At 44.7% G+C, this 14,298-nt stretch overlaps 1 protein-coding gene and 1 pseudogene across 3 annotated transcripts in view; one reads left to right on the top strand and one right to left on the bottom strand.

Moving 5' to 3' along the window:
* CCDC85C (coiled-coil domain containing 85C) overlaps positions 1–14,298 on the bottom strand; it is a 158,184-nt gene that overhangs the window by 130,589 nt on the left and 13,297 nt on the right. The window lies entirely within an intron of this gene.
* Positions 12,689–12,778, top strand: LOC117061670 (annotated as a pseudogene).

Here is a 14,298-nt window from a genome sequence, read left to right as displayed (position 1 = left end):
GGTAAACGATTCACATCAATCGCAGTTGTAAGAATGTGAACACATGGTGCCTGCAACAAAAAGTTGCAGCATGCACAGATAAGGTAAAGGTAAAAGACCCCTGGGCGGTCAAGTCCAGTCAAAGACAACTATGGGGTGTGGTGCTCATCTCGCTTTCAAGCCGAGGGAGCTGGCGTTTGTCCACAGACAGCTTTCCGGGTCATGTGGCCAGCATGACTAAACCGCTTCTGGCGCAACTGAACATCGTGACAGAAACCAGAGCGCACGGAAATGTCGTTTACCTTCCTGCCACAGTGCTACCTATTTATCTACTCGCACTGGCATACTTTTGAACTGCTAGGTTGGCAGGAGCTGGGACAGAGCAACGGGAGCTCACTCCGTCGTGGAGATTCAAACCGCCGACTTTCTGATCGGCAAGCCCAAGAGGCTCAGTGGTTTAGACCGCAGCGCCACCTGCTCCCGCTGCAGCAAGGACAATATGGGTTCCAGCCTGCCAGCTGTACAGATTCAACATTCCATCATCACTGCCAACAGACCCCCAGCCGTCGGTACCCATGGAGCATGCTTATCCTCACTGGGGGAATGCCTCCCCACAGAAATGTCCACGGTGCCTAACGAAGTGAATAAAACCAGTATCAACAGGCATGAACTAACTGCCAAGAAAATGTTCCAGAGCCCCACTCAGCAGAAAAATACAGGACAGTCCCCGAATGCAATAGGGATGGCTTGCTACCTTTTTAAGTGAAGTAATACACATTACCATTTAAAGATGGGGCTACAGAATCCAAAACAACTCCTCCACTCCCATAACACGAACATTAAATTCAGAGTCTAAAATTAATTAACTGCACCGCTATCTATCTTTGAAACCAAGGAAAGGTTCCGTAGTTCCTCCTCCCCACTCCACAACCCACAACTGACACAAGGTTGAAAGATATGTAAAATAGGCACACAGATATGCCAATTTAATTGGCATCGTCTATACAGCCCTCCGCTTTTGAGGGCATAGAATCTGGCTCTGCTCCGTATAGAATTTTAATTATTTTAGTGCCCATGACATGCAACCCCTTGTTGTGACTTCCGACACTTTTTGAAAAAGTAGACAGCAAAAACACTCAGGAGAGAAGCAGGTATCTAGTTAAGCTTTTTTATGAGGTAAATAGTCTGTAATAAGCCAGACTTGTGCTAAATCAGACAAAAGGGTCCATGTCCAACCCCAGATATTAGCTCCTCAAGCCGGAACTACATGCATGCAAAGTGGGTGCCTGGCATCCCCAGCTTTTTTGCCGCATGCCCAAAACAGATTGCAGAACTCATTTCCAATTCCAATTCCACTTGTGAGCGGCGTTTAAATCCATTTGGTACTTCCAAGTTGTTCTGCTTATCTAGAGCTGAAAACCATCACTTGTCACAGGCTGAGATAGTAATTTAAGAAGAGTCCGGAAGCATCACTGATTGATTTCGGTGGAACTGCTTCTATGTTAACTGCGCTTAGGAAAACAGACAAAAGTGATATACCATCTGCCAGAGATAGAAAAGTCAAAGGTTGTAGGCTTTTCTGTAAGATGCATTGGTGTCAACATATCTTAAGAGCGCTCCAGCGTCCTCATGTCGTTGCCATGACAGTCTCTACCAATTAATAAGAACAATATATGATTATAGATTATCAGTTTGAGTGAATGTTAAGTCTGCAAACATCTAGAAGCACAAGTTAAGCCAACAGGCCGGGGTGGTGAGAAGTTAGATCTGGGTCTGTTGGTAGATCTCTGGGCGACTTACAATAGACCGGTAAGGTTTTCTGTCTCCCAGTTGTTTAACAATAGCTGCAAAAAAGGACATCCCTTCTTGCCCTAAATTACATGGATTAAATGAAGAAAGGAAAAAAAAGTTGAGGTGTTGTGGAAGGACTCTTGAGCTCTGTTCAGTTCTTGCACTCAGATTCCTGGTCAGTTGCTTGCTTTGGATGGAATTGTATGTCCCCTGAAGAAACAGGTTTATAGCTTTATCCTCCACAAATTTGCCCTCTTCTACAGCAGGACGCGGGTGGCACTGTGGGTTAAACCACAGAGCCTAGGGCTTGCTGATCAGAAGGTCGGCAGTTCGAATCCTCGCGACGGGGTGAGCTCCTGTTGCTCGGTCCCAGCTCCTGCCCACCTAGCAGTTTGAAAGCACATCAAAGTGCAAGTAGATAAATAGGTACCGCTCCGGAGGGAAGGTAAACGGGGTTTCCGTGCAGCTCTCAGAAGCGGCTGTACGCCGGTTCCCTCGGCCAGTAACGTGAGATGAGCACCGCAACCCCAGAGTTGGACACGACTGGACCTAATGGTCAGGAGTCCCTTTACCTTTACAGCCATCCAAGATGGTGGCGATCTCTGCCTCATGTGCAAGAGTTCCATAGTTTAATGATGCACAGTGTGAAGAAGTACTTTTTAAAAAGCTGTCCTGAATCTTCCGACATTCGTAGAATGTCCACGAGTACGAACATCACGAGGGAGAAAACCTTTCCTCCATCCACTTTATAAACCTCTATGATGTCACCTCTAAGTCACTTTTTCTCGAAACTAAGAGCCCTCAAACACTGCAACCTTTCCTCAGAGGGGAGTCTCTCCAACCCCATTGATCATCTTTGCCCCCCCCCTTTTTCTGATCCTTTTCCAATCTACAATCTCCAGGGGGTTTTGAAGTGCAGCAAGGTTTTTACTGGGAAATCACTCTTGAGATATTTTACGGGAAGCAATATGTAAACAGAATCGAATAATATAAAAGTAATAAAATAGAGTTCTTCCATTCTTCTGCATCAGGTTTCGGATTGTGGATCTCGGGGCAACCAAAGCTGAGCCACCAAGCTTAAGAGTCAGTCTAGCCCTACTGCAGTCCTGCCATGTGCCTTGCACACAAATCTCCTTGGGTGTCCAAAACAGCTTTTTGCCTGCTTAAATTTAGGAGCCCCTGGCACAGGAAAAGCCTGCTCTGTAGTTTGGAGCTGTCACAACAAAATTAGGCCAACAGCAGCTAATATAAAACTGAGAACTTGGCAGAAATCACATAGTCAGAGTGGCTGCAGAGGGAAGGGACATACTGTCAAGCATCCATCATCTTAAAAGCTAACTCCCTATATATCTCCCGGAGAGGCAAACTATTTCTGGGTTTGTCTGTCTGTTTCCAGGCCTCAGGCTCCCATTATCTCCTCCCCTCACATACTGCAATTCAATTCTTTTCCTCATTTCCTAGGTTGCTCAAACCATGGTTGCCCTTACATCCAACCAAGGAAAACGATGCTTTGCAGAAACCTGAGGTGTCCCACCAGACCAAGGACAGTCCTCTGTTTTTGAAGGGCTGTCTGGTCCAGGTCCAGTTTACATATATGTAATATGCATCTACACACAAACATCAGCGCATGCAAAGTTTATGCAAATGTGTAACATCTTTCCTTACTCTTCTTTTTGGTGATGTGTTTTCTCTCTTTTTCTGGCTGTTAATAAGTGACCGTGCTACATGAACCATGTGGTTTGCCCAGTCTAAATATAACAGCAAACTGCGATTTGATCAAATCAGGAAGTGGGATGGGGAATCAGGATGTCTGAGTATGGGCATTCACTTCCCAATTTAGCTCCCAGTTCATAAGCCCACAATGGGGTATAAATGTTTGGCTGTAACATGTGAACCAAGCTGCTGTGAGCTACATGACCAATTTTCAGCACTATGCTTGCCTTTACTGTAAACAATGCGGCCTTCTTAGAAAAGCTCTATATATGACAGAGCTTGGGTTGCCATTTTCTAATGCAGCTCTCAACTGCGGCGCCATTTTGATAATATACCATTCTATCGTCATGCATCTGACACTCGACTTTCCTGAGCAGAAACAAGCACTGCCAGAATATTTCCCTCTGGGTGAGAGGGCACTGAAGGTGTCTATGTACCAAGCCTTCTATTTACAAATACAGGAATGCAGCACAATATGGGGGGGGGGGGAGAGGCAGGCTCTAAACTCTTGAAGCAGGTGGCATAGCTGCTTAACCTGCCTCAGGTATTCAAAATCCACCTGTTTCAACCACCACTAAGGCCACCCTCGAGTTTTTAGATAGCCCCCAGATAGCGGCAGTCACAACAGTTTGATCCCCAGAACAAAGAGATGACCAAGGCAGAGCACATCCCCACTTCTGAGTGCCCTTTCGTGCCAAATACAAGCACATAGTTTGCTCTCTAGCATACTGGGAATCTCTGAATTCCACAGGAAAGCAGGTAGTAATGCTAATGGTGCAGAAACAGGCAATTTAGTGTGCTGGGTCTGCCTCTGCCCTAGTAACTCAGCAGGGCTTTCAGTGGGGCTGCCCCTTTCCTGGTGGATAGCACTGCTGTTGAGATCGGTACTCTCTGCACTTTCCATTAACAACTGAAGGCATTTTTATTCTCAAAGGCTTTTCCAGCCGGATCGGGCCTCTGCCATTGGTTCCTATTTCATTATTATTATTATTATTTAAAAAATAAGTATCCGCTGTGGAGGTTTTCTTTGTGGTTAACCGATTTCTGCCATTTTTATTGCACATCACCCTCAAATGCTTGCGTAGAAGGGACTTGATAACAATAACAAAGGCAGTCCCACAGTGAAGATGAGGGCAGCTAGCCGCCATCACACCGAAGCCCAGCATCAGTTCAGGTGGGATTTCATTACCACCAAAGGTATGTGCACTAGGTAATGGAATAAACCCACGGTCGTGGCTGTTTTAGACATGTCTCCCTTTATATGGTTTCTGTGCTTGCATTTGCTATTATTAAAAACAACAACAACAACCCCTTTTGTTTTATAGCAATCCAGCTCGTGTGCGTGCGCCCGGAACTTGGAATTCATCCTGCGCTGTCTCGAAATGTCATCCTCTCCTTGTGGTTAACTCGCTTCAATTCATGAAACACTGGGCTGCCACGAGTAGTTATGCAGAGGAGCTCTGCTGCCTGCGTCGCGGACAGAAAAATTGTAAAGCAAGCGCTCCCAGGCACTGGAGCGCTAACGTGTCCACCAAGAGGAAGCTGACCCATTTCCACAAATAGATATCTGCTGGCAGAAAAAGTAGCATTGTCTCCGAGAATCTGTCTTCGCACTGCTTACTGAGTTGTGAAGCATAGGAGAAGGTTAGCTCCATCTCCCAAATTAAAGGCTGCATGAACACGTCCCTCTCCATAGAAACAGGAGTGCTGCTTGTTCATGAAATTCACTGCGTGATCGAAGCAAAAGCCAAGAACGGCAACGGCTCATTTTACTTACTCGCCCACCCACAAATACACCCACCCTAACGAGCACTCTCGTTTAATGAATTGGGACATAAGACTTAAAACACACACAGAGAGTTTGCCTTTCTGAGAATCTCACAGCCCAAGGTTTTGCAGGAAACGTGCCAGGCTTAGCACGTGGGGCCTGTAACAAAATTTTGCAATGGGTAGTGTTCTTGTTCACTGTTCTAATCAGCCACGCCCGCCGCCCGGAAACTCTATTCCATTTCCCCATCCATTTCCATGTCCATCAACAGTCTGCCAGCTTTCAGAGGCCACTGAGCATGCTCAGTCACCATTGGGCTGTTTTAGGGGGTCCCCACAATGTTTCCCCTAGGAATATTTTTTACCTCCACAACCCTTAAGAGTTCCCCCAAATCTGTCAATGCCCTAATATGTATATGGGTGCTGATGTTTCGGCTGCATAAGCAACACCACTCACAAATGAGCATCGGAAATAGAGGGAATACACACTGTCAGGATTAAGACCTTTGAACAATTGAAGGGACCCAGGTGGCGCTGTGGGTTAAACCACAGAGTCTAGGGCTTGCAGATCAGAAGGTCGGCGGTTCAAATCCCTGCCATGGGGTGAGCTCCCGTTGCTCAGTCCCAGCTCCTGCCCACCTAGCAGTTCAAAAGCACGTCAAAGTGCAAGTAGATAAATAGGGACCGCTCCAGTGGGAAGGTAAACGGCGTTTCCATGCGCTGCTCTGGTTCACCAGAAGCAGCTTTGTCATGCTGGCCACATGACCCGGAAGCTGTCTGCGGACAAACGCCGGCTCCCTCAGCCTACAGAGCGAGATGAGTGCCACAACCCCAGAGTTGGGCACGACTGGACCTGATGGTCAGGGGCTCCTTTACCTTTACACTTGATGGAAACCCAAGACTGAAAAACCACTAAAACCACTGAGCAAATTCATGGCAGAGAAACGGAGATCAGAAACCAGGAACTTCTCCTTTTATCTCCTAGCCCCTATGCCAACATATCACAGACTATCACTAATTTTCTTTTCTTTGCAATGCAAAGTAGTGCAAGAGGCTGCAATTTGACTAGAGAAGCAGCAGGGGAGGAGGTGCTTAACCACCTCCCCTGCTTCCACTAGATGCTATCCCAAAGGTTTCCGCAACCCTTGGATCAGATTTGGGGATGGCGGCAAGGGCTGCAGAAGGAAGGGGGAATAACAGAAAATTGCCTCCCAGAGCCCCTTCATATAAGCCTCCGCTGGATCCAAGAGCTTCTATGAATGGTTAAAATTTGAGGGGGGGACGACGACCAATGGCTAAAATGTTTTGATTTGAAAGTTAAATTGATCTTTTAATCTGCTCCTTGACTTCTATGGGTGCTTATTTTTATATGTTTTGTTACAAATATTGTGTGTTTCAAATTCTATTTCCCCTCTCTGATTATTATTATTATTATTATTATTATTATTATTATTATTATTAGGGGGTATTGGGTTGTTCTTGTTTTTATTTTGATTACGCATTTTGTGATTTTATCCTGTGAACCTCCCTGGGACCTGTGGGTACAGGGCGGTATATAAATTTAATTTTTCCCAAGCAAAATCCTGATCTCAAACCACCCTCTAAACTGCCCTTTATTCTTTGGATATACATTTAATAAATAATAATAACAACAATCTGCTTTCCCACTTGTGTTGGGGTGGGGATAAAATATAAAATAATATTTATTCTTGAGCCTTCTCCCAACCCCCACCGCATGTGTTAAGTTAGTGCTGAGAAGTGATTCAAGCAGGGGAAACTGGAACACAGGGAAATGTTTCCATGTATAAGACCCCCCCCCATGCGTAAGACACCCCCTACTTTTGGGGGCCCCAAATTTAGAAAATGGACATATGCACTATCCGTGTATAAGACGCCCCCAGATGTTTAACCTTATTTTAAAGTGAAAAAACCTAGTCTTATACACGGAAAAGTAATTAAGCACCCCTTCCTCTCACAATGCTCCTTCACTCAAATTTGCAGCCTCCCAAAGCAGATAGCTCAGTCGCTAGAGAATATGTCTCTTAATCTCAGGGTTGTGGGTTCGAGCCCCACATTTTGCGAAAGATTCCTGCCCTGCAGTGGGTTGGACTAAATGACCCTTGCGGTCCCTTCCAACTCTGCAATTCTACGATTCTATTGCTTTTCAGTTAAGGAGACAGTTGTGCCTGTCTACCATGAAACATGTGGCTTATCCTTCAGCCTCGATTTTTGCTGAAATCGGCTGCTACCCCCAACACACGTCAGCGAAGAAATATCTTAGGGGAACTGTAGGCAGTTCTTTCTGAAGGCTCTACAAGAAAGAGGAGCCGCAGGGAGGAATTCCACTGCTCCTCAGGAGGAGTTTTCCCCGTAACTTGTAGCAACAATCCGAAGGGCTCTCCCTCCTTGTGCTAAACCTATACGAGCTTCATCATCCCACGGGCAGCCAGTTGATTGCCAGTGTAAGCACTCCAAGTCCCACCCATGAAGCGAAGCCTGGAGCAAACAGCAGAAGTCAGAGTACAAGATTATGGTTGTCATGGTTTGTTTGTTTGCTTTCCCCTTCATGGCAGGACTCCTGTACCTTTGACAGCTCTGAGCAATTCAGCACTTGAACTCCTCCCCCCTTCCCGGTAACACAAGAATGAGAAAAGCTTGTGCATGCATTTGAAATGCCGTGTGCACTTCTGGTCATCTCTTGTTGGGTTGGAAAAGGGGTTGGCAAAAGAACCTTTCTGTTATCAGTCAGATGGGTTCAAGGAAAATTAAGGTCAGCTGAAGAAACATGGCAGGTACTCTCCAGTTAAAAATCATACTATTTGGCTGGCACAATACCTCTGAGAGCTTATTTGTTCAGCCTTTTTTTTTTTTTTAAAGAGCAAACTGTTATTTTAAGGTTCCTCATAAGGCTTGGCTTCCAGACCCTTGATCATCTTGGTTGCCATCCTCTGCACACGTTCCAGCTTGTCAACATCCTTCTTAAACTGAGGTGCCCAGAATTGGACACAATATTATTCCAGATGTGGTCAGACCAAGGCAGAATAGAGTACTATTACTTCCCTTGATCTGGACTCTATACTTCTGTTGATGCAGCTGAGAATAGTGTTAGACTTCTTTGCTGCTGCATCACACTGTTGACTCATGTTTAGTTGAAATCCACCCACCCCCTTTTTTGTAATTTGGACCCACTGGTTGGATACTACCCTCTGGTCCTATAGAAAAGAAATCTGCTCCACCCTCTTTGTGACAGCTATTGAATTGCATATATATCATATTATATGTAAAAGAATAGGCTTCCCAAAAGCTGTTTACCATGAGAGCTCTATTGAGCTTCCACTCTGAGGGGCAAAACACATTTGAATATCATAGATTGGTTGCCAACAAGAGGTTAAAGCACTGCTCATGTTGTTCTTGACAGGTCACTGTGCTGGTGCTCCGAACCAGCAAATATATTCTTATCAACCAACCAATCCTGGAATTAATAAACAGGGATTCTCTTTTTATGCCTGGGCCAACACTGAATAAAAACTTAGAATCATAGAATTGGAAGAGACCACAAGGGCCATCCAGTCCAACCCCCTGCCAAGCAGGAAACACCATCAAAGCATTCCTGACAGATGGCTGTCAAGCCTCCGCTTAAAGACCTCCAAAGAAGGAGACTCCACCACACTCCTTGGCAGCAAATTCCACTGTCAAACAGCTCTTACTGTCAGGAAGTTCTTCCTAATGTTTAGGTGAAATCTTCTTTCTTGTAGTTTGAATCCATTGCCCCGTGTCCGCTTCTCTGGAGCAGCAGAAAACAACCTTTCACCCTCCTCTATATGACATCCTTTTATATATTTGAACATGGCTATCATATCACCCCTTAACCTTCTCTTTTCCAGGCTAAACATACCCAGCTCCCTAAGCCGGTCCTCATAAGGCATCGTTTCCAGGCCTTTGACCATTTTGGTTGCCCTCCTCTGGACACGTTCCAGCTTGTCAGTATCCTTCTTGAACTGTGGTGGCCAGAACTGGACACAGTATTCCAGGTGAGGTCTGACCAGAGCGGAATACAGTGGTACTATTACTTCCCTTGATCTAGATGCTATACTCCTATTGATGCATCCCTGAATTTCATTGGCTTTTTTAGCGGCTGCATCACACTGTTGACTCATGTCAAGTTTATGGTCTACCAAGACTCATGTCAAGTTTATGGTCTACCAAGACTCCTAGATCGTTTTCACATGTACTGCTCTCAAGCCAGGTGTCACCCATCCTGTATTTGCGCCTTTCATTTTTTTTGCCCAAGTGTAGTACTTTACCTTTCTCCCTGTTAAAATTCATCTTGTTTGCTTTGGCCCAGTTCTCTAATCTGTTAAGGTCGTTTTGAAGTGTGATCCTGTCCTCTGGGGTATTGCCCACCCCTCCCAATTTGGTGTCATCTGCAAACTTGATCAGGATGCCCTCAAGCCCATCATCCAAGTCATTGATGAAGATGTTGAATAAGACTGGGCCCAAGACAGAACCCTGTGGCACCCCACTAGTCACTTCTCTCCAGGATGAAGAGGAGCCATTCATGAGTACCCTTTGGGTTCGGTCAGTCAGCCAGTTACAAATCCACTGAATGGTAGCATTGTCTAGCCCACATTTTACCAGCTTCTTTACAAGAATATAATGGGTATCAGATACTTTCTGCCAATATTACACTTCCTGTTTAAATATAACAGGTCTCAAGGGATGGTTTCTTCTTCTGGACAAGTTCCCCATGGCTGCGTTTTTAAAACCAAACTATATTATTTACTGCCTCTCAGATTGCTCCTATGCTAAATGATTCAGGGCCTTCACTCTCCCAAATTCCCCAGCCAGTCTTCACCTAAACGCAGCACTCTAACTTAGCAGGCCTATGACTTAAATTAATTTGATCCTTTGTAATCATGTACTGCGGGAAGGAACCAGATATTTGACATTACTCAGTTTCCGTTCCATTATTTAATTGCCTTGGACAGGTATGAGACCATAATTGCATCAACGGCCCAGAGGCTCTTGATTGATTTTCTCTCGCAATCCATAAGGAGTCTTTATTCTGAAGTTTTTTAGCTAGAACATACCAAAACATTCCTAGGAGAGGAAACCGGGAAACGGCAGCAGAAGAGGTGGCGGTCAGAGAAAGAGAGAAGGGGAAAGAATTAGAGGCAAAAGTAACAAATAATAAATTATATAAGCAGGGGAACACAGACACCTTTGGGGCAGCTGAACTCTCAAGAAGTATCAGGTTTAGCTGATGTAAGCGCTAGGCAATAGTCAATTTCAAATCTGGGTGCATTTTAATTGATGTACAAATAAGAGTCTGGGCAAGAGAACAAATGTATAGGCAGCATCAGCACGAGATGGTTGAGTTGCACATAAAAGTCTCTCAGACCAAAGCTGTCAAACCAGAACAACCGGCTCTCTGGGAGCATCTCCCTCTTGCTGTTGGTATGTGGCTGCTTGGACCCGGGAGCCTTGGTAAGGCAGGTGTGGCCACAGAACCACAAGCTCTTCACCCCACGTTCTTGACAATATAATCGGTATACTAGGAAGGAATATGGTACAGGGCAGCTTCCTGAGTCAAGAGAACTGGCTTGTCCACCTCAGTATTGTCTGAATGCAGCTCTCTTAAGATTTCGGGCAGGTGTCTTTGGCTGCCCCACCAGGAGACACCACAGATCGTACCTGGGACCTTCTGCATCCAAAGCTCTTCAAGGGCATTCTTGGCAGCAGCCTTCCTGGAGATTGGCTGACACTTGTACTTTGTGCAGAACTTGGTTTTTGTATTTGAACTGGCAGCCTAGAATAGCATTAGCTTTTCTTGCTGCTGCATCACGCTGTAGACTCATGTTAAGCTTGCAGTCTAATAAAACCCCTAGATCCTTTTCACATGTACTGCTAGTAAGCCAGGCATCCCCCCGTCTTATATTTGTGCATCTGGTTCTTCCTGCCTAATTGCAGAGCCTTACATTTGTCCCTGTTGAAATTCATTTTGTTAGCTGCTCAGAGTGGCTGGGGCAACCCTGTCAGATGGGCGGGGTATAAATTATTATTATTATTATTATTATTATTATTATTATTATTAATAATATAGAATAGGACATCCCTATTTTCATTGGAGAAATGTTGGAAGTTATGTACACTGAGACAGAGAGAGGGGGGGGAGATATTCGGAATTGGGAGAATTTAAAACAAACTCCAGTTCTTTATTTATCTTTTTGAAACATTTTTTTACATCCAGGATGGCCTTTGCCAGTTGCTCAGAAATCCCAATGAGCTAGCCCAGTTTCCTGCCTCTGCCCCCTGTTGCTCTTTCTGGCCTCATTAATTTATCCCAGCAAACATCCACATTGATTGTCAATACCTTAATGAAAACAGAAGGTTCTCTGGCCTACAGGGCTGGTAGGGAGGCAAGGAAAAGGGAAGTATATCTTGTGCCTTAATGGCCATATGCATGGATCAGTTCCAACCCCCCCCCCCAGGCAACAGCCACTTCCTTTCAAATAATGTTTCCATACCTCTGCTTTACTGCAATACATTGTGCCCCCTGAGTGAGCATTTACAAGTGGGGATCAATAGTACTAGTGGCGATCTTTCCACCCTCCTAACCCCCGAGACAGCAATCCTTCTTCGGAAAACCACATAGCCATGATGGGCTATTACTGCAGACACATCAGTCAGCAACGTAATTGGCCAAAAAGATAAATATCTCAGCTGGTTTCCTTCTGTACTCCTGTAATTTACTCACTAAGGATAAAGAATCTGTACCCTGCTTGACTAGAGCCAGCCAAGGAAAGGAGCTAGACAAGGTCACCCATAATATGGACAGATTCAGGTGGAAAGGCAAGAGGGCAAACTGAGGCAAGGTGGTGGTTTCTTGGCAAAGTGACTTGTCTTGAATGCTCCAGTAATACATAGATCATAGAACTTCAGAGTTGGAAGGGCCCACGAGGGTCATCCAGTCGAACCCCCTGAAATGCAGGAAGCATGTGCCCAACGTGGAGCTCAAACCGACGGCCCCAAGTCTAAGAGTCTCATGCTTTACCACACAGGGTCTCAAACCAGAATAATCTGAGCCACCTCATGGATAGCAAGTCTATATATACAGGTATATGACAAAGCTGAACATGATGTAGCAGTCAAAATAAATAAAAAAATTGTCCAGTAGCACCAAAGAGACCAACTAAGTGTGTTCTGGGTATAAGCTTTCGTGTGCGTGCACACTTCACGAAAGCGTATACCCAGAACAAACTTAAGTTGGTCTCTAAGGTGCTACAGGACAATTTTAAATTTTTTAACATTTATTTCGACTGCATCAGACCAACACGGCTACCTACCTGAATCTAGAATGATTCACATAAATTAGGGACCAACTCTGGAGATAGATAGATAGATTTATTGCTCCGGTTCTCAACCAGCACGGTTCTCAATCGCTTCTCGGCCTTTTGGCTAAGATCAAGTATAGTATCTGGAGAATTTCCTAATGTTGGAAGCTGCCTCATATTAAGTCAGACCACTCGTGCAGTTGCAAGGGGTGGGACTAAATGTCCCTTGTGGTCCCTTCCAACTCTACAATTCTATGATTCTATTAGCCCAACTAGATCAATAATGCCTATACTTACTGGCAGCAGCTCTGTGGGGTTTCAGGCCATACCCAAGATGCCACCACCTGAACCTAGGACCTTCTGCATGCAAACAATAATAATAATTTTAGTTACAGGTAGGTAGCCGTGTTGGTCTGCCATAGTCAAAACAAAATAAAATAAAAAAATTCCTTCCAGTAGCACCTTAGAGACCAACTAAGTTTGTTCTTGGTATGAGCTTTCGTGTGCATGCACACTTCTTCAGATACACTGAAACAGAAGTCACCAGACCCTTATATATAGTGAGAGTTGGTCTCTAAGGTGCTACTGGAAAGAATAATAATTTTATTATTCATGCCCACCCATCTGGCAGGGTTACTCTACCACTGAGCTGTGGCTCTTTCCCTAAAAGTTATCAGATGGACGGATGGATGGATATAGATGGATATAGATAGATAGATAGATAGATAGATAGAGAGACAGATTTATTGTTTCAGTGAATTAGTTTAATTAACAAAATGTATACAGCACTTGACTGCAATAAAAGCAGTTTGCTGGCAACATTAAAATTATCAGTAAAACGATAAAAGCACACAAACGTCTACATGTCTGGACAGGCCTTAGGTTTTAACTGTTTTTACATATGTAATGCTTTTTAATTGCTTTTATATGTGTAATTGTTCTGCATAAAAGTTTTGTTGTATTGTGAAATCACTTTCAGGTGCTTCGTAGGGAATACGCTGAACAATTTCATTTTTTAAAAAAATCAAGGGCCGGATTAGCAGAGGCCCGCATTCGTTCTAGGACGCACACAAAACAGCAATATGAAAACATATTTATATGAAATATAAAGCACACGGAAACTTCGTTGCTTCATTTTCCTCACAAAATTTACTGCCATGCCATGATTAAAATTTGGTGGGGCCAGAAGGGGTTGGGACAAGCCTGCAGTCTGCCACCCAGCCATCGTTATTTTTAATATGTCACGAAGAAGTGGGGAGATTATAGCTCTTCGCATCCTGCCTCTTGCCACACTTCAGAGAAATTCCAGGAAATGGCAACACCTGAGCCACTTACCGTACCCGCCACACCTAGCCAGCCACATGAATGGCCACCGCAGCCACCTAAGATGCCAGCCATAGGGTGTGGCATTTGGACAACCTCAAACTTCACTGTAAGTAGGAGGGGGAAAGAAACTGGCCCAAATTGCCAGTTTGGAACCACACCCATGTTTTGTCCTCCCCCAGATCAAATTGAGGAACTTGGAAAGAGCAGGTGACCAGGTGTAACAGGAAGAGAGGGCTCCAACACATCAGAAAGGGCAAAACAAAATAGAAAATCCTTTCCAGTAGCACCTTAGAGACCAACTTCTTCAAGAAGTGTGCATGCACACGAAAGCTCATACCAAGAACAAACTCAGTTGGTCTCTAAGGTGCTACTGGAAAGGATTTTCTAT

Source organism: Lacerta agilis, chromosome 1, assembly GCF_009819535.1.
Source record: "Lacerta agilis isolate rLacAgi1 chromosome 1, rLacAgi1.pri, whole genome shotgun sequence".
Classification (NCBI taxonomy): domain Eukaryota; kingdom Metazoa; phylum Chordata; class Lepidosauria; order Squamata; family Lacertidae; genus Lacerta; species Lacerta agilis.
The sequence above is the reverse complement of the archived record's forward strand: the minus strand, read 5'-3'. Positions and strand labels throughout refer to the sequence as shown.